We start from the raw sequence: 9,326 nt of genomic DNA on the forward strand, positions 1-9,326 counted from the left end.
GTCTCTTAAAAGCCTGATCTATAATTAAGAGTTTGGGGTGCCAGCTGAGGCCTCTGTATTGAGCATACATGATTCCCCATCGCTATACTCCATAAAGGCTTGGCTGCTGTGTCTAAACAAAGTGCGAAGGGGCTAATCATATTAAGAGTAACAACAGTAATAGTTAGGAGCAGAGACACACACGGAGATCAAGATAAATAGTGCCTTCCTCCACTTTCGTTTCTTTTCTTCTCCGTCTTGGCTCTGAATTGTCATTTGGGAATCGACCCAAATGTTCACAGTCGCATCAATAGTGAGCTGTGGAGCAGCAATGACCCTCTGAGTAGATGTACTCCGGCATTCTGTCTGCACCAGCTATTACTCAAAGCGTGTAGTCAAAGCAGTGGAGCATTTTGATCTTTTTCCTAGTTCTCTCATTTGCAAAAGGGGTAGGAGAAAAACAAAACACACACACACACACACACACACACACACATGGAATTGCTTGGAGAATGAAGCACTGAAAAGTGAATAAAACATCAAGATGCCTCTGGGGCTGCAGAAGATGACCAGGACTGTAGACTGACTCAGACCAAAGAGACACAGACACATATTGACCCTCTGGGTCTGTCGTATCTGCAAAGTGGTGACGGCCTGCATATTAACATGTAGCCTGCAAGGCTGCTACAGATAAAAGGACAGCAGCATTCAAGTCGGGGAACTCTGAAACACTGGCGTTTCCCTTTAAGATCAAGAAAGCTGCTTGGGATGCAATTGTCCTGCGCCTGGATTGGGGGGAGAGAGGGTGGGGGGAAGTTATTTAATTCAATCTGTTCACAAGAAACTGACATTCATTACAATCAGGCTCAAACTCTGAAAGTAGGTGGCTTCTACTGCTTAAATAACCATCTTCCCATATCAATATAATGCAGATTATGTTTGCGTTTATTTTGAGGAAAGTATATTGTGTATTAAAATCACATCTTGTTTCCATCTTAATATATTCTAAATATCCCAAAAAGAAGAGGAACTCTTAATTAAGCTGCTCTTTTTAATTTATGGAACTTTCCCCACCCCCTGTAGATCACAGAAAATGTTTCCTGGAAATATGATTTGTAGACAGTTATTTCCAGCTACAGATGCAACTGGTAATGTTGACAGCATGATTATATGGTTTGACAGAACTTCAACAGCTCAAAATAATTCACTAACACATGTAGCAAATGTTTACCTTATAAACCCTGAATCACTCTCCCATAAACATTAATTGGTGTTTCTTCATCTTCTGTGAGAAGCAGCTAAATATAAATTCGGGAACAATGACTTTTTCTGCAGAACTTCTGAAGATATTCTTAGCATGGGACACAGCAAGCTGGCATCATTTTAACGTGTTGTTTTTTTCAATAACAGTTGGGTTGGCATTTTATATTTCCTTGTAATTGAGAATAAAGGCACATTCCTTGAAGCAAGTTCTTGTAAATTCATTCTAATCTATGCTTCATTGGTGATGTCGGAGTGACATCTAAGCCGAGTTAGGATGCTTCGGGCAAAACTAATTACCTATATGAAACTGAAAGCAAAGACAGGAATAATGGCTAGCAAAGAAAGAGATTACAGAATGATAAGCATACAAGGTGCGAACATGGAGTTAAAAGATAATGAAATTTTCCCCGTGAATGTTGTGTTCCCGCGCAAGTTAAAACTTAAGTGATCTGTTGACAGTAGTGCTGAATGTTAGGCAACACCACAATCCATTGTGAGATGCTACAGGGGCGAGGTAAATAAAACCAAATGACTAAGGCATGAATGTGGATATGCTGTTATTGCATATGTCAGAGTTGGGGACTTGATGGCCAGATACAGGAATGGAGAACAACTAGTCGGGATAGGGAGGCCCTCTGTGGTGCAAATTGTTGACACACTGAGCTACTACCTGAAGGTTTGGCAGTTCAAATCCACCTAGAAACATTTCAGGGGGAAAAAAACAAAAACAAAACTTGACAACATAGTTCCCCCATATCAGCCATTGAAAGCTCTATGACAAAAATTCTACTCTTTTGAAAGACATGGGGACATGGTGAGTCGGGGTCTACTCAACAGCAACTACCATGAGGAGCATAAAGGGATGGCAGCCCAACTCAGTACCTAGGACAGCAACTGTTTATTGTCCGGTCAACCTGAACTCATAGGGAACCTGTAGGGTAGGACGGAATAGACTGAGAGCATTTCCAGGGCGGTGATCTTTACAGAAGCAGACTGCCCCAACTTCCTCCTATGAAGTGGCGAGTGGGTTTGAATAGCCAACCTTTTGGTTAGCTGTCAAATACTCAAATAGGGCACCACCAGGGCTCCTTGATGGGCAGAAGGAGCGTGAAAATGAGTCATGTCTGGGACAAACTTTTGGTTACCGTTTAAATCTCCCAGCTATAACATGGAGAGGAGACACCGCGATTTATTCGATTTTTCACTTACACATTGAGAAAAATGGGACTTTGTACTCCCATAAAGAGTTACAGTCTCAGAAACCCACAGGGGCAATTCTACCCCATCCTCTAGGGTCACTATGAGTTAACATCGACTCGATGGCAGTGGGTTTGTTTTGAGTTATTGCTTATCGCGTTCGCTTTACATTGCATTTATCTATATCAAACTCCCACACAGTGGCAGTGTGTGTAGGGTGGGGTGGGGTGGGGGTTTAATGTATTTGTATGTTGGATAGAGTAGTGAATCAAGAGGTAACATGACTAAGCCTAAAAGCACAAAGAAAATGTCAGGAATTGAAGAGCATGTATTTGACAGATGAAATCTTTCAGAAGGACTGGCAAAGAAGAAATCTTTGGTTAGTGTTTTTCTTAAAAATGTAGCAATTGGTACCACCTGTCTAGCACCCACTCAGGCACTTGCTCTAACGCAGCGTCAGCCTCTGCTGCACAGTGTCCAATGGCTGCGACCTTTTCTAAGTACATCATGAGGGTTCTTTTCCAAAGCACCTCTGGGTGGATTTGAACCACCAATTTTTTTAAGTAGCAGCCAAGCATTTAATCATACGTGCCACCCAAAGATGTATTAGCCAGTTGTTATTGTTAGGTGCCTTGGAGTGGATCTTTTATGCAGAGCAACCTCGTGCGACAGAGTATCAGGGTCCTGCAGAGCTTTCTAGGGTGTAATCTTTCCAAGAGCAGATAGTCAGGTCTTTCTCCTACTGAGTTACTGGGGGGTTCAAACCACCGACCTTTCCATTAAGATCTGAGTGCTTAATGATTGCACTTCCAGAGCTCCTTTGTTAGGAATAGAGGTTTTTATTTTGACATTTTTCATTTTTCTTAGCTTCCTTGCCACGATACCTGTAAGTAATGTTATGAATAATATACATAGTCTGAAAATTATGCTTTCCCCCAGTATCTGACAGAAAGAATACCATTGAAAACAATGTACCTTTCAAGTTCAAGGGGGAATGTTTGGAAAACCTTAACAGTTTCCAGAAAAAATATAAAGAAAAAAAACCTTAAAAAGAAAAAGACAAGATAAAATATAATTAAATTCAATTACTGATTTTTATTTAAATCTGGAAAATGAGGACTGATGTGTGATTTCAGTTATCTAAAATGTCATTAAGAAGTAGCCATCTACTTGAAGGCCTATGGAAATTATACTATGGTTAAATATAAGAAATTGTTGAATGCCAAGAACAATAATATAGGGAATGAAATCTATTCTTTGGGAATCTTTAAGGTAGGAATTGAAAATGAAAATGGGAACTAGCTAGCAATAACCTTTTCTATTTTCTCCTCTATTTTTATTCATTTTCAAAATATATTCCCAAGAACCGGATATGCTAGTGAAACTCTTTGCAATGTAGTTTCTGACTAAAGTCATTAAAATAAATACATTTTTAATTCTGAAAACTTTAGCACAATCTTGAACACTATCAATACTTGTCATCACATGCTTGTTATGCTGAAGGTTCAGACCTAGTGTTAGATTGTCAACACTAACTTCGTTGGACATTTGCTCTTTTTGCTGTTTTAGCATTCATCCCCTCTCCCCTTTGTGTAAACAGAACCATTCCTCCTCAACCCTCACTCCCTGCGTTGACACTTTGTTCTTTTGAGCTGTCGCTGAGTCCCCTCTGACTCATGGTTAGCTCATGTACAGCAGAATAAAATGTGGGCTAGCCTTGCGCGATCTCACCGTCTTTCATATGCTGGTCTATGGTGGCAGCCACTTTGCATTTTGAGTACTTTCCAGCACTATCTCAGACAATGGTCCACCATGCTACACAGACTTTTTATTCTGGCTAATGTTCAGAAATCAATTTTCAAGTCTTTCTTTCTAGTCTGTCTTAGTCTGGAAGCTCTGCTGAAACTGAACCACCATGGGTGAGCTTTCTGGTATTGGAAACATCAGTGGTTAGTGACTAGCATTATAAAAACATGTAAATTACCACAGTACAACAACCTGATAGATATGTGAAGGCTATATGCTTTAGGTAAGGTTAATTCCAACCTTATTTCCAAGAGTGGGCATAAAACCAGGATGATTCTCTTGGTCAAATGACCAAATTAATTGCAATTCCATTGAATTCTGGGGCTTTGTTCTGGAACTACTGAAAAAGAGGCAGGTTCTCTTGGAGTTGTAGAATACCAATATGAAATCCCTGGAAGCCATCTGTTTACTATTTGGTCTTAGCCTCCCTGTGAATGAGTAGATGCTCTGGATTGTGCCCTGAGGTAATTAGTAACATTAACACATTTGTTCATGTAAGGCTTGGTGACAAGTCATATGACACTGGGAGAGATTCCTTCACAGAGTGGTGTTGAGGCCTTAAGGACTGGAACAATAAGAGTCTACGGCTCAACAATTTGATGTAGAGCCTTCGTTATGATTCTTCATGTCTACACTACTCATTTACCATATAATCTACTCTGATGACCTGCCACGAAAACTCAACCTCACCCCACAGAGAGAGCACTGGGGCAAAGGCAGAGAAAGAGGAACGTGATTATATGTTATATTTTGAAATACTGCCACTAATCGATAAAATATATCTTGGAGATATTTATATACAATGTGATTTCTGTTTAGCTTAAAAAGCTTTAAGCAGTTCTACGTATCCATTACACAAGCAGTTCCATGCTAAAGTCAAAGGTGATACTTGTTTAGAATTCCTCAAAAATGTTAGAAACTATATAAAACAAGACAACAAAATCATCTGAGCCCACTGGGGAATTGACGATTTTAAAAAGGCAAAGTGAATGCATAGATTTTTTTTGTGCCAAGGGTGGACAGAAAAATTTAAGAATTGGACATAGTTATCGGCTGTTAGCTTACCTTCGAGTGGGCGCTAAACACACATTTGGCTGAAAATTAGCAGATTTGTCTGCAATAACAACAAAATATTTTGGCTATGGGTATATGATGGATTTTATTATGTAAGTGCATATTAAGACATCTGGAATGGTAGCTATAAAGATGAAGACAGCAAAATATGTATTTAATTGTTCTATATTCCGGTGCTTACTACCCAGTCGTCTGGTGGCTAAGATTCACTACTGAGAAAACAAACACCAAGTTCTCTCTTGAGATATAAAGATTTAAAAGTTGACGTTAGTAAATACTGTGTGAATGAAAACAGACTGCGTAGAATCTTATAGGCGAATGGAGTGTAGGGATCATTTATCCCCATTTCCTGTGCTCACCCCTGTTACACCAAGGAGACTACTGAGACTTTGTACTCACTTCAGTGTTTTCGAGGACACATACCTAAGAAATGACAAAATGCCCTTGCAACAAAATTTATATCCTTTTGCCAACATGCATAAAAATCCTTGAGCTTTTGAGGATGCTGCTCAAACTCAGCACATCTTCTCCGGTGCTATGTTGATTACCTCAGTAATCAACTGAGTAATCAATAGTGCTCCGGTCTCTGCTCTTTGTGCTTTCTGCTTACTAATGTATGCCAACTGACTGGTAGCTTTGCCAATTGAATAGGTGCAATGTCTATTATTATTTCCATTTTCCAGATATGGAGAACTGAGACCTGGAGGCATTCATCTGGAAAAACTGAGTCAGGATAAGGTCTGGTGGTTTTATTCCTGAATTGACATTCTCTCTTTATCACTCACTAATTATGCAAGCCACAACAATAGATCCTAGACCTAATCATTTATCACTTCACTCCATCTGTGTTGGGCACCGATGGAATCTTGTTTTCTAAAAAATAGACATGATTGTACTAAAAAATCTGTCCGTCAGCTGATGTCTCCTGTCCCTTACAGTGGAAAGATCTAGAAGACAAAGACCAAACTGTTTAATATTGTGCAGACAGCCCCTCTGTAAGACTGCCTCCACTCCCCTTATTCCAACACTCTGCATTTATTGTCATCTTCTGAGTAAGGTACTCACCATCATGCCTTTGCGGACAGTGGTGTTCAGTGAAAGAGTTCTCATCTTCCACTCGGAGGCTTCGGATCAAGTCTGATGCATGCACTTCCTGGGGCCACCACCTGTCTGTCAGTGAAGGCTGGCGTGTTGCTATGATGCTGAACAAGTTAAGACACAGGAGGAAGGAAGCCCTGACAATCAACTTATGAAAATCAGTGAACAAAAACCCTAAAATGCACATTGGTTCAGTCCCAATGTATGCTGGGTAGCCATGAGTCAGAGACTGACTGGACAGCAGCCAACAACAATCATACCTTTCCTTTCAATTTCTCAGGGTTGCCCTCCTCTCCCTTTCTTTCCAGGCAACGTATTGTGCCTGTGTAGACACAGTGTCCTCAAGGCTCTTGGAGAGCAGAAGCGACTATGTCCTCATTGATTACAGACATCCCTCTCTCCATACTTTTCGGGGGAATGCCTGTTGCCCTGCATTGTCATTATTGTTTATGTGTCATGCAGACCTTGTCCCCAGTGGACAAAGGTTTCCTTAAGGGCAAAGGCTGTGTACATGTTATTTTTTGAATGCCTGATTCCTAAATTCAAGCTGTAATATATTTGACAGCCGATATTTGTTATATAAATGGTCACCCAAGTATTATGCCCTTTGTCAAATGCTTTTCTGTTAGCTAACCTGAGGAAAGCCAATTGGAATTCAATTTTGTTGACATTTTCCTATTAGGCAGAAGTAGAAATAGATGCCATCTATATTGAAGACCCTGAGTGGAATGCAGATCCCTCCTTCCTGGCAGGCAGTTAGGGTGTCTCTGGGTAGATTTAAGGAGGACTCTGGTAAATAAGTTGCACGTTACAAAAATGAAAATGGCTGCGCAGGATTTCTGCAAATGTCCTGTCTTCCTTAGGAGTATTCCCTTCGTCTCTTCCATGCTATTGGAAGGTGGTTTTCTCTGCTAGTTATCTCAGATTTGATTCAACTTCGAGAATAAATATAGTACAGGCTTGAATAACAGAGTTTCATAGGAGTAATAGTCATTCAATGGCAGGGTTACATGGATGTACAGAGAACTGAAACCTGTGTCTGTCACAAGCAGCTGATGAATCACCGCTCTGCAGCGAATTTTATTTATAAGTGGTAATAATCTGTAGCTAGGCAGTTAGTGGTTTGTGAGGCATTTGCACGTATTTTTATTAGATCATATAACATATGGAGGAGATTGGGCAGTTTTTTTCCTTGGTATTGTTCTTTGTTCATTGTATGTGCTGCTATTTTTATTTTACCTTTAAAGAAAGTAGGGCTAGAAGAAGTTTATAAAGAATAGAATTAGGATTAAAAGCATTGAGTCTCAACACATTTCAATTTTCTCTATTCAATACTACTCTTCAATGTCATGCAAGAATCAGAAAGCAAGATAAGATCACCATTGTTTTAGAAATGTATTATGCTCTTAAAGATATGATTGATGTATAAAAACCAAAATCCAAACTCACTGCCATTGAGTCAATGCCAACTCACAGTGACCCTACAGGTCAGGATAGACGTGCCCCCTGTGGGTTTCAGAGACTTTAACTCTTTCTCCCATGGAGCTGCTGGTGCTTTCAAACTGCTGACCTTACAGTTAGCTGCCAAGCGAGTAACCATTACACCACCAGGGCTCCTACGATTGATGTATAGGAGATACATCATTGCAACCTGATCAAAGAAGAAATGATTACAATATTAAAGATATGATGCAAGTTAACTTCCTTGACTTTCCGAAATACATTTTTAAAAATCATTTTATTTGGGGCTCTTACTGCTCTTATAACAAATCCATACATCAATTGCATCAAGCACATTTGTACATATGTTGCCATCATTATTTTCTAGGCATTTACTTTCTATGGAGCCCTTGGTGTCTGCTCCTCTTTTGACCTCTCCTTCCTCCCACTCTTGTGGCCCTTTGATAAATTATAAATTATTATTATTATTTTCATTTCTTATACCAACTGCTGTCTCCCCTCATGGTTTCTGTTGTTCATCACCCCAGTGGGGGGCCAGGGGGGGCTGTATGTGTCAATCATCATGATCAGTTCCCCTGTCCTCCCTTCATCCCTTCCTACCCCCATTTTCTCCAAAACCCTTCTGGTAACGCTACTCCCATTCTTTTTCCTGGATTCCATGTGTCCTGAGCTCTGATTTCTTATCTGTACCTGTGCACCTGCTCCATTCCAGCCCACAGTGGAGGGCATTAGCTGGGTCATGATAGTAGAGGGTGGGAGAGGGAGGTGAGGAAGCCTCAAGGAACCGAAGGAGTATTCTGTGCTTCATCGTTGCCTTACTGCACCTTGATTGACTTATCTCTTCCTGTGATTCCTCTGTGAGGGGATGTCCCATTGTCTACAGATGGGCTTTGGGTTTCTGCTCCGACGCCCCTCATTCTCAACAATATGGGTTTTTGTTAGTTTGTTTTGGGTCTTCTTATGCCTGTTACCCTGTCCCAGTGACACCTCATGATTGCACAGGCTGGTGTGCTTCTTCCTTGTGGGCTTGTTGCTTCTCCGCTAGATGGCCACTTGCTAAATTTCAAGCCTTTAGTACCTCAGATGCTATATCATTTGATGCCAGGCACCATCCACTTTCTTCACCACATTCACTTATGCACCCATTTTTGTCTTCAGCCATTGTGTCAGGAGGGTGAGCTTCACAGAATGCCAGGTTGGAAGAACAAAGAGTTCTTGCATTGAGGGAGGGTCTGAGCAGAGGCCCAAAGTCCACCCACAACTTCAATGAATTGCCATATAAATATATGTACATGGGCCAATACCTCTATGGTTATGAATAAATGCGTTTACATATGTACACACCTTTGCTTATACCTCTATGCATAGCTTTGTTTCCTAGGTCTTTCCTCTGTTTCCTTTTACCTTCCACCTGCACCACCATCACTCTCTCCCTACTTCTGCCTCTT

Source organism: Echinops telfairi, unplaced genomic scaffold, assembly GCF_000313985.2.
Source record: "Echinops telfairi isolate 266 unplaced genomic scaffold, ASM31398v2 ScPeMD7_31;HRSCAF=116, whole genome shotgun sequence".
Classification (NCBI taxonomy): Eukaryota; Metazoa; Chordata; class Mammalia; order Afrosoricida; family Tenrecidae; genus Echinops; species Echinops telfairi.